The sequence below is a fragment of the Gopherus flavomarginatus genome, chromosome 8 (assembly GCF_025201925.1).
Source record: "Gopherus flavomarginatus isolate rGopFla2 chromosome 8, rGopFla2.mat.asm, whole genome shotgun sequence".
Taxonomy (NCBI): domain Eukaryota; kingdom Metazoa; phylum Chordata; order Testudines; family Testudinidae; genus Gopherus; species Gopherus flavomarginatus.
The window spans coordinates 89,885,602-89,897,666 of record NC_066624.1 but is presented as its reverse complement, the minus strand read 5'-3'; the positions used below and the strand labels follow the sequence as shown (position 1 = coordinate 89,897,666).

General features: G+C 43.0%; 1 protein-coding gene across 1 annotated transcript in view; it reads right to left on the bottom strand.

The window, feature by feature from the left end:
- KCNAB1 (potassium voltage-gated channel subfamily A regulatory beta subunit 1) overlaps positions 1–6,558 on the bottom strand; it is a 300,021-nt gene extending 293,463 nt beyond the window's left edge. The window contains exon 1 of the mRNA XM_050966049.1: positions 6,298–6,558. The gene's annotated coding sequence lies outside the window, so the exon portion shown is untranslated. The remainder of the gene's footprint in view (positions 1–6,297) is intronic.
- Between the last annotated feature and the right edge of the window lie 5,507 nt (positions 6,559–12,065).

Here is a 12,065-nt window from a genome sequence, read left to right as displayed (position 1 = left end):
CCTCAGGTCTCAAGGAGACAGATGTGCTCTATTTCTTTCTTTGGAAGAAAAGGGAAATGCAACAAGCAAGATGAGCCAAGTCACTGATGAGCTAATTTGTCCTTGGTAACTAATTAGTCTCTAATACTGTCCCCTTCCCATCAGCCACAGAAATATCTTTCTTAAAATCAAAGGTTCATTACAGGGCTGCTTGACACAGTACCACTTAATTACATTCATCCAGTAGTAGCAGGGCCGGCTTTAGGCCTATTCCACCAATTCCCGGGAATCGGGCCCCGTGCCTAAGAGGGCCCCATGCCCAGTGAGAATCCCTTCCCTGGCTAGAGGCTCCTTTTTAATTTTTACTCACCCGGCAGCACTCCGGGTCTTTGGCAGCACTTCGACAGTGGGTACTTCACTCGCTCCGGGTCTTTGGAGGCGGGTCCTTCAGTGCCGCCGAAGACCTGGAGTGAGTGAAGGACCCGCTGCCGAAGACTAGGAGCGCCAGTTGGTGGTTTTTTTGTTTGTTTTTTTGTTTAAGTCATCCCTCCCGGGGCCCCGTCGAAACCGTTCGAATTGGGCCCCGCACTTCCTAAAGCCGGCCCTGAGTAGTAGGTACAAGTCCACAGAGAGTCTACTGTAGTGCAGTGGAATAAAGTTACCCCAAAAGTACTATGACAAATGCTACATTCAAACATTATCCACAGTTACTTACAAGAGGCATTGTCTCATTACAGCTTTTCCAGTGTATTCTACTGGTTTGAGCAAGGGACAAGGAGACACCACTCCTAGGTTCTAATCCAGGCTCTGCCACTGACCTCTTGTGTGACCATGGACAAGTTAATTAGCCAGTCTATCTCAGGTTCTTCATGTGTAAAGTCGGGTAACACCACTTACCTCATTCACAGAAGTATTGTGAAATGTAACTAATTTTTAAAGGACTCTAAAGGTGCATATAAGTAAAGTATTATTAAATTAAAGGGGCTACTCATCCTGCACCTGCAGCCCTTTACAAAAAGCTGCCATTCTTTATATACATAACTATAATAGAGGTAAACTCTACTCAAGTGATAGGATGAAGGATCACATGAAATTGGGCAGAGAAATGTTATGTGGGTCCATGAGTGCACGACAGGTCCAGCTTCAAGATTTTGGTGGTCCCAAAAAAACAGACACTTTCATCCAAATTTAATTGACCAATGTCTACCCTGTTCAAACATAATCTTAGTCTTAGCTATCTAGATAAGAAATACATGCAATATTACAGAGTTGGAATCTGGCCAGGAGAGGAAGGCAAACATACCTCTCTCTGGGAGGAAAAAAAAAAGGATCTTAAATAATCAAGTGGTCAAGGCATTGTGTTAATAACTCTGTGTTATTAATTGCTTATAAGCTGCTGCTCCTTCCTCATGTAGCTACTTGACAGTAAAATCCTAAGGGATGTGTTTTTAATTTTCAAAATTTTTTGAATAAAAATTCAACCTACTTCTAAATTATTAACGATTAACATCACTTAATATTTTCATTGCGATAAATTACTTGCATGACACATGTGTGTATGTAGTATATATGGCTGCATTTTCCCTGCAGCACAGAAGAGTACATTCTTCTACAATAAAAATATTATTGTTAATGCAATGCCAAAGGCATTAGAAATGATCACACCCAAGGTATCTGAAGTTGTTTTATTGCTACCTCTTTTAAAATGACAATGAATATGCACTTTTCATGTAAACATTTACACAATACAGCTTTGTTTGTGTGAGTGCACTTATCCAAGACCTCTCTAGAAAGGACAAAACACAAGTAAAAAAGCGATTCAGTTTTATGCATTTTTCAGTGTATTTCTACTGTTGTAACATGTAGTCCATAGGGTATAGGACCATTTGAATTATTTACATAGGAAAAACTTACTTCTGGTCCACAAACCTATGCCACCTTCCTCCAAATTTACTACTGATTTGGGTGTGCAGTAGGTAAAGCCACAGTAAATCCAGTCCAAAGTACTTAGTGGTGTTAAAAAAATTACATTGTTCCTAAAACAATGTTTTTAATGAGCACTAACTAAAAAGACCAAAAATGGGATTTTTCAAAAGCACCTAATTGTTTGTCCCCTAGACCCAGTTGTTGAAAAGTATGTAGACACCTAACTCCTATTCATTTTAATGAGAGTTAGGCACCTAGGTACCTTTGAGGAGACTATTGATTTTCAGTGGGAGTTGGGCACGTAACTTAGGTGCCTTTGCAAATCCCACCCACCGTGATTAAAATCTTCTTCCTAAAGTTGACTGATTCTCCAGTGCAAGAATATATGGAGGCATCAAATCTTAAACTCAGTCCTACTCTGAGTCCACTCAGTGGCAAAGCTCCTGTTGACTTCAATGAATGCAACTACAGCTCTTTGGGATGAGAGCTACCTCACAAAGTCAGTATGAAGTGCTCAAGGGCCTCAGAGCAGCCCTCTTGCACTTAGTTTCCTCCAAGAAGGTGAAGGAGGTGGGCAGCCCCAGGCAACAAACAGCCTAATGCACAGAATACACAGTCAAATTTACATGGGCTGAATGAAATAAGGGCTTACAAACTCAAATAGCTTTTCATAAAGTACTGTTCAAACAATGGCCACCTATAAATGTATTTTATAAACAACTTTTTAAGCAGCTTACTTCCTAAAGCTTTAATTATAATTAATTCCTTCACTAGCTTTATTCAATAATTAAATATGTGAAAATTACTGAATCAATAGCTTTAGCTATTTTTACAAAATTATGGAAATTACCATGTACAGTCTTCCTGATGATTATGTACCATTGTACCATAGCATAAAAATATCATAATGGTTTAAATCTTTATGTTTCAAATATTTTGCAAATAATTATAAAGTTGTCCATTTTTGACTTGAGCAGCTAGTAAAAGTTCAGGGTCTCGGGAAAGTTCCATTAGAAATAGCAATGTATGAAGTCTAGTATTTTCTTTGATGCCATCTTGTTTATTTACAAGAAATATACAAAGTCCCACTTCACCGAACGCACGAGGAACCAAAAACAAAACAGCAGTTTCTTAGCTTAGGGCCCTAAGCCTCTTTAGCCAACACCGAACCCAAAAGCGCTCTCTCCAGCTTTTCTCCAGGGTCTGGGAGGCTAGAAAATACTGGTGCTCAGCAGCAAAATCCCTCCACCCAAGCAAACTCCAGGGTGGGTTCACAATCTATTTTTCTTTTAGGTGCAGGGCTTCTGATTAACGCATCCCAGCAGTTATGTTAATTGAATGGTGTGTTCACACCCAATCTCAAAGAGGTTCCTGATCCAAGTAGTTACCAGTACCTCTTAGCATAACAGTGGCATCCCAAACTTCAGTCATATCACTACCGAGTAATAGTTCATTGTAAAGACACACGACAGAGACTTTCAATACAACGTATGAATTACAGCACAGGGGAGTTATTATTTAGGATAATATGGGAGGGCACGAACTCCATGCTGTGAATATATATTTGAGAGGCTGCTCCTGAATTAAAAAATAAAAGAACCTCAGACTACTTGACCTAATAAGTCACACAGTAGCACGTCATAACTTAACATCATAACAGTATCATCTGACTGACCTAAAGAAAATAATATAACTGGGTAAGCTTAGCACTGGGAGAGAGAAGCTCTTATACAAATAATACCACCTAGTTCTTACGTAGTGCTTTTATCCACAGATCTAGTTAATTTGATGGGCCCTGCAAGTCTTACTCAGGTAAAATTGCTCAGTGTAACAACTGCAGGGTCAGGGCCATAATTAGAAGAGTGAATTCAAACATATGTACATAGCATTCCAGCCAGTACTACAGTGCATAATTCAGAACAAGTCAAGGGACATTAGTTATTCATTAGTATTAACAGACTTAAAAAAAAAAAGACAAAACCATTTTTCATATCCAGTATTTTCTGGTGCTTTTTGTAAGCACTTACTATAGGGTTTTAGCCTCTTTGGCATTCTCTAGTTTCATCTAATAGCTCAAAACGTCCTCCAGGTTCTAAAAATATAAGTATGTCTAGTTTGTTCTTATCTTAGATGATCAGGATATTGGAATGCTGAGATACTGCTAAGGTTATGGAGTCCTTTTTCTCTCTCCAATTAAAACATCTTTTCATTACCAGCCTGTGAGTGTATTTTCCATAAACAAACTCCCATCTGACTTAACTTTTAGCTCATCCATAAATCTTACAGTAGCAAGAACAATATTTCTTCATGTAACTATTTTACTCGTTATCACCACAGGCTTCAGGGTTGGTGGGGAAGTACCCTTTTTAGCAGAAATCCTTTTGGCAAAATGTAATCAAAAGGTCAATTTGGGAATATATTGTGGCATTAGGATTTCAGCACAACTGTTAGTTTTACATTTACAATTAAAGGACAATAATTTGTTTACTATTACTTTTTATATTCATTCTGGTAACACCCAGACACATTCTGTTGGTTGGGTTTGTTTTTAAAGTGGCGGTATTTTTTGGAAAGGGATTGTTTTGTTTTTAGTCAACTAAAATTAGAAATGTCAACTCTGGACTCATTAATTATTATGAGCTCTTGCATCTTACCAGCATATATGGGAGCAGTTAAATCTTTAACAGATACATCCTTTCCCCAAAGTTTTCATTAGTCATTGGAATTAAACAGATTAACAAAATAACAAATGAGACCACAAGCTTCCATTCTCCAGACATTATAGTTACAATAGTTCTCTGGTCTTGAAAATAATTTTCCAGGATGGGCAAGACCGAGTTAGAGGTTTGTGGGGTCCTGGGCCAGAGCAAGTGGGGGGCCTCCACATCCCTTCCACTTTCAGTGCCCCTGCCCCCTCCCAGCGCACCTGTTGGGCAGTTAGGTCGAAGTGTGGGGGCTTCCCCTGCCTGCCCAGCACTCCTGGCAGGGAGCAGGGTCAGGGCACAGGGGCTTCCCCTGCCCCCCGGCAGGAGTACTGGGTAGACGGAGTGGGGCAAGCCCCCATGCCCCAACCCCGCTCCCCAGCAGGAGCACTGGGTAGGCAGGCGGAGCAGGTCACTGGGGTGCCCCTTTTTCTGGAGGCCCCCCATTGGCAGGGGCCTCTAGGTATGGTTCCCATTGGCCCAGTAGCTAATCTGCCACTGAGCCTGTATTAATGTAAAAAATAAAGAAACAGAAACCTCTCAGGCCTGTTTCATACATTTTTAAGATTTATAAAAGAGTAAAAGCCCTTTCTGTTTTCTTTGCAGGTACCAATCGAAGGTACAACATAACCAGAAACTGAGCTTTCCAGATCACAAGATTTTGGATTAATTGCCTCAATTTTCTGGGGTGTTACTCTTCAAATTTTTTTCATAAGGAAAAATCACTTCCTGCAGAATGCCGAACCCTTTCGTGCAGAACCTGGAGACTCCTGGTAAAGGCTGAAGTCTGATAATGAAAGGTTCTGGGGCTGCCAATGGAGGGGAACTTGGCTGGCTGCCTTTTGACTGTGAAATGAGACTTGAAGAACTTCTCCTTTAGGGCATGTTGTTCTGTTTGGAAAGTATACTGAGCAACAAAAAAGTCCTTCAAATGTCCATAACAGAAACTTGTTGTTTACCTTCCACCAGCAGGTATCCTGATTCAGGTTGCTTCCAGCTACGTTGAAACTGGCTGTGGCTCTTTTGGGAAGCTCATGTAGCAACTCAAATTATCACTGCCCTTTCTCCCTATGCATGTCATATTTAGAGCTGCAATTCTGGTCTTAACTGGGTCCACTGTATCCAGCTATTGCATGGTCTATAAACCTATACTGGGGGCCTTGGAAGTGTCTTGTCTTTAACTAAGATTGTAAGCTCTTCGGAGCAGGAGTTGGCTTTTACTACCTATCTGTACAGAGCCTAGCACAATGGGTTCTTCGCCCTCACTGGGCCTCTAGGTCAGGAATGGGCAAACTTATTGGGCCGAGGACCACATCTGGTTGGGGAAATTGTATGCAGGGCCAGGGCAGGGAGTTGGGGTGCAGGAGGGGTGCGGTCTGCAGGAGGGGGCTCAGGGCAAGGGGTTAGGGTGCAGGAGAGGTGCAGACTGTGGCAGGGAACTCAGGGCAGGGGGTTGGGGTACAGGAGGGGTTTGGACTGTGGGAGGTGGCTCAGGGCAGGGAGTTGGGGTACAGGAGGGGTGCAAACTGTGGGATGGGGCTCAGGGCAGGGAGTTGGGGTGCACAGGGGTGCGGGGTATAGAAGGAAGCTCAGGGCAAGGGGTTGGGGTGCAGGAGGGGTGTGAGGTGCGGGCAGGGAGTTGGGGGGCAAGGTGCAGGATGAGTTCGGGCTCCAGCCCGGCACCGCTTACCTAAAGCGGCTCCGGGTGACAGCAGTGCTCACCGGGGCCAGGGCAGGCTCCCTTCACTCCTGCCCTGTCCCCAGCCCCGTGCAGCTCCAGGAAGCGCTACCCTTGCCGTGCCTCTGGGTACCTCCCCCGAAGCTCCCATTGGCTGCGGTTCCCCATTCCCAGCCAACGGAAGCTGTGGAGGGCGATGCCTGGAGGCAAGGGCAACGCACAGAGCTCTCCACCCCACCTCACCCAGGAGCCACAGGAAAGTGGTTCCGGCCACCTCTGAGAGTGGCATGGAGCCTGTGGCACCACGGGGGGGCAATCCCATGGGCCGGATCCAAAGCCCTGAGGGGCCAGATCTGGCCCACAGGCCGTAGTTTGCCCACCCCGCTCTGTTGCCGGCACAGAGTGCCCGAGGGTGGCAACGGTTGGGTCCATTGCCCGGTGTGCTTCGCATCCAATTAAACACACCAGGGTGGAGAAGTAACCAAACTTTATTTGAGCTCAAATAAGACGCCTGGAGCCACAGAGGACTCAGATTAAGCACGCCAAACAAACAGCTTACCTAACTATTTATACTGGAACCAAAACTGATACACATTATAACATGATCTGTCACTCACACAGTCCCCACCGAAGGCTGAGTCTGCCTAGTAACAGTTCAGTTTCCCGCCCAAAGGTTAAATCTACCCAGCAACAGAGGGAGTAGGAGTAGCCCCTCCCAACAAGGGCAACCTGAGATCAAACATGGAGGAGTAAAACTCAAAATGGAGGAGCTGGTGCACTATGGCTCAGAACAAGAGAACTTCATCGGCTCTCATGGCCTTTCATTCTCCCGAATTACCTGGGGTTATACCAAGTGCGTCCCCAACAGCTCTAGGTGCTACTGTAGTACAAGGTATATTGTGAGCTGTTGCTAATACCTGGGCAGAACTGAATGCCAAGGCTGTAATGTAGTTTCAGCCTTAATTTTGAATTTCCTGGCTTAAATCATTTTATTTTGCATCTGAAGGAATTTTATGAACCCTAAGAATGATAAGTTTGGGGATTCTCCCTTTAATATCTGTAAGTAAAGCTTTTAAAAGCAGTACAAACAAAATTAGAAAGGAAATTATTTGTGCAAACCCCAGAAAAATTGTTCAAATTAGTAAGATATTCATGAGAGGTAATTCCATTACAGTACTAATTCCCTTGTCTGCCTTACATGTTAAGACAATTACAGAATCAGAAATAATATTGAAATCCTCTCCTCATGAATTAGTTTTAATATACTTTAAAGTATTGCACAGCACATAATGCACTTAGAAGGAAGTAGCTATCCTCATGACAAGAGTACTGTGTCTGAAATCTTCTTCTGCAGTGAGACATGTGATTCAGGGAGAAATTAAATTAAGAGTAATTTCCAGTTGCAAATCCTAAAAGACTCTTGAACCAATTGTTAGCTAAAAACCCACAAAAATAGCTTAGACACGAGGCGGCACTCTATAATCCCATTTTTTCTCTTTTACATGTAGGTTTCTTTGTATCTATGCTTTCAGGTCACTAATCCTTCTTGTCCCTCTAATTAAAGTGCGAACAAACAAAACCAAAAACCCTTCAATTATTTAAGCAAACCTAGGCGTCTAAACAATTCAGCAAACAGAGAACTCTAAAAATTTTAAATGGTTTGTGATATATGAACACGAACAGTGTCATGCCAAGAACATAGATGAATTAATGAATTATTATTGTATTCTAGATGTTGAATAACTTTATTTAACAAGTTATTCAATATCTATCTATTGAATATCTATTGAATAACTTTATTTAACAAGTTATTCAATATCTAGAATAAAATAATAATTCATTAATTCATCTATAATCATTCAAATTATCAGCTGTCAATTTCCCTTTAATTTCTTAATTCTTCTAAGCAGAGCCGGCTCCAGGCACCAGCACAGCAAGCTGGTGCTTGGGGCGGCAGATTCCAAGGGGCGGCTTCCCTCCAATCCTTTTGTTTTGTTTTGTTTTTGTTGCTTCGCTGCTTCCGGCCGCCCCTGCGGTTTTTTTCTTTTTGGTTCGCTGCTCCAGCCGCCCTGTAGGGGGCAGCAGCTCATAGGAGGGGAGCGCCCCGCTGGGAGCGGTGCTAGGTTTGTAGCAAGCCCGGCAGGGCAGCCTGGGTCCTTCTCTGCCCGCTGACAAGAGCGGTGGGGCAAGTGTCCCGCCAAAGGAAGCCCTGGCCGCCCCCCTTCTCTCTCTCGGGAGTCCCCTTGCACTCACGCTCTGTCCCCCCCAAGTTGCTCCGGCCGGCTGCAGATTTGTTTGTGTGCCCCCCCGCTCCGGCCGGCCGCAGGTTTGTTTGTCCCCTCCCGCTGCTCCGGCCGGCTGCAGGTTTGTTTGTCCCCTCCCCCCCGCCCCTCCTGCTCTGACCGGCCCGCAGGTTTGTTTGTCCCCCACCCCTCACTGCTCCGGCGGGCCCACAGGTTTGTTTGTCCCCCCTGCTCTGGCCGGCCACAGGTTTTTTTGTTTGTTTCCCGCCCCCCCAGCTGCTCCAGCCGGCCCACAGGTATTTTTTTGCTTGGGGTGGCAAAAGAGCCAGAGCCGGCCCTGCTTCTAAGAGAAAAATTTTGGCATTATCACACTTTTTAAAAATAAATTTCTTTCCTCCAGGTACAATACACTAGTTTGCAGGAGATAATGTGAAAGCTCTTATTCCAAGAGAAATAAAATCAATTTTTTAATTTAATCGATTTTTACATTGCAATTGTGTTGCTTCAGGGAATATGCAAATTCCTCTCCCAGATCTATCGAAGTACCTGTACACTTCTAAACTCACTACATAGCATCACCTTCCCCAAATATGCACAAAAATAGTAAGTAAATCTCCACAAATTTTTGAAGAGCCAAGCAAAGTAACCAGAACAACCTTTAATCATTTTTTTGGAATACCGTTTAAAATCTGGATGGAATGGCTGAGCACAAATTCCAAAGGTATCTCAAGAATCAGTTTCAGAATTATCAGGTTTACCTGGAACACAAACAATGCAAGATTTTAAATTGTTCTACATTATTTGTTGTTTTGATGGAGCAACAGGTTGAGCCAGAGTCTTATTTACATTAAGGACCATTGATACTGCTCTGGCATTGTAAAGAAGCCTAACAGTATAATTATGCTTACTTTAAGGTCTCTTATTACCATCAGGGTGATGTAAAAGGACCTTAATCTGAATGGGAATCTGTTCCTTTGTCTTTTATAATGACATAAGTAATGATTTTAAAGTCTTTTATTTTTTATGTGCAGTTCAGACATTTTATTATCTAGGTTGCTGCTGCATTGTTCCAGAGAACCAGCCTTATTTTACAGGTCATGGAGTTTTAAATTTCAAGTCTAATTTAGACCCTGATCCTGAAAAATAATCTATGCAGGTGGATTCCTGTGTCCATATGAAGTACAATTGACTTCAGTGAATCTGCATGTCTGGATCAACTTTCATGATCAGGGGCCTTTGATTCTACACAAATCAAACCAAGGACTTGACTGGCCAAAAGAGCAGTCCTGTTATAGAAATATTATGTAAATAGCAGTTTGACAAGGGGGTGATAATTTTTCCAGCAACTCTCATAACATCAAAAGCAGTTGCAAGTAAGGGTTGGGAAGAATCAGGGAATCCCCTTTTATACCCTCCTCTTTTTGGAACCAGAGAAATAGCTGGAAGTGAGTTTTTATTAATTGTTATTCTTTCTATATTTATTAGAGGCCATGGCTGCATTGTGCTAGGTGCTGTACCAACATAACAAAAATACATCCCTGCCTTGAAGAACTTACAATCTAATAAAACCAAAGACAACAGGTGGATACAGACAGACAGACAGACAGGCAGGGAGCACAAGGAAACAAGTACAGCTTTTCATGAATTTCCTTGAAAGGTAAGGAGGGGGGAGGGATAGCTCAGTGGTTTGAGCATTGGCCTACTAAACCCACATTATGAGTTCAATCCTTGAGGGGGCCACTTAGGGATCTGAAGCAAAATCAGTACTTGGTCCTGCTAGTGAAGGCAGGGGGCTGGACTCCATGACCTTTTGGGGCCCCTTCCAGCTCTATGAGATAGGTATATTTCTTAAACAAATGCAGCTATAAAGAAGGATTATAGTATGAGAGACAGAGGGCATGTCTACACTTACCTCCAGAGCAACTGATCCAGACGGGGGGGGGGGTCAATTTATTGTGTCTAGTGAAGACACGATAAATCGACCATCGACCACTCTCCCATCAGCTCTGGTACTCCACCAGAGCAAGGAGCATAGGTGGAGTGAACGGGGGAGCGTCAGCAGTTAAGACACCATGGTGAGTAGCTCTAAATACATTGATTTCAGCTACACTATTTTCATAGTTGAAATTGTGTAACTTAGACTGAGTTAGCTGGCCTCCCTGCCCAGTGTAGACCAGGCCTGAGAGCCCTCCATAAGACAACAAAAAAAGAGATAAGAGCTGAAGTATTTGATGAACAAATGTATTTGCTCATTTTTATTTTTAATTAGCCCAGGTTGGGGTGTGTCACCATAAAAAGTAAACATCTCCCCAGCATCCTGAACCAAAACCAGACCAAAGAGAGCTACCTCACAAAGTCAGTAGGAAGTGCTCAAGGGCCCCAGAGCAGCCCTCTTGCATTTAGTTTCCTCCAAGAAAGGTGAAGGAGGTGGGCAGCCCCAGGCAACAAGTGCCTAATGCACAGAATACACAGTCAAATTTACATGGACTGAATGAAATAAGGGCTTACAAACTCAAATAGCTTTTCATAAAGTACTGTTCAAATGCAAGACTAGACAGTCAATATAATAAGGTACCCAAAGTTTGATAACAAGAGTACCTCTAGAGGATTAGAGAGCTATTGTAAATTATTTTCATTGAGTAGATCAATTTGTCAAGACTTTCCTCATTCAAAACCCTACTATAAATCCACTTCTGCAGCACTGCCCACAAACCAGTGTGCGGAAACTAAAACCTCAAACATTAGACTCTCAATATTGTTTCTCTCTCTCTCTCTCTCTCTCTCTATATATAAACACACACACTGAGGCCAGGTATGTTGCTGTGGGGTGTGAAAAATCTCCCCGCCCTGAGTGATATAATTAAGCTGACCTAATACATAGTGTTGACAAGCCCTTAGGAACCACAATCTCACGTCCCTACCCCATGACCCTCCTCATACTTCTTTATGAAGTATGTTAGTGCTTCCCTTGTCTGTCTTTTAGATAGAGATCCCTACCTCAAAGATCAAGTTTCTTTTATAGCACCTCTCAGTAAATATATTCTTACCCCTTTTGATGTAAGCAGCTAGTCAAAATTCAGGATCTTGCGGGCTTTTTTTCCAGTTGGGCGGAGAAATTGGTGAGTCGGATGTTTTCTTTGGCGTATTCTTGTTTATTTACAAAAAACATACAAAATCCTGTTTCACTGAACACAGAAGGAACCAAACAACAGGAGATGGTGCTGTGAACAAGGAAACTAACTCTGTCAGCAGCCCCCAGGAGTTTGCTCTCTAGGCTTTTTCTACGGATTGTACCACCAACTTCTTGTTCAGTCCCTTTCTGCTCCTTCTCAGTCTCTCCTTCCTGCTTCTCACACACACACTCTTATGCCAGACCATACCCTGCAAAAGCCCTCTGCCAATATGGCTCAAATTCCTGGATGGGCTCTCATACCCCTTTTATCTTAGGTGGAGGCTGTTTAGCTGTCTCTTTCACCTATCTTCAATGACAGATGGAGGTCACACCCACCATTTAAAGCAAGGTTTAGCCCAACCCAC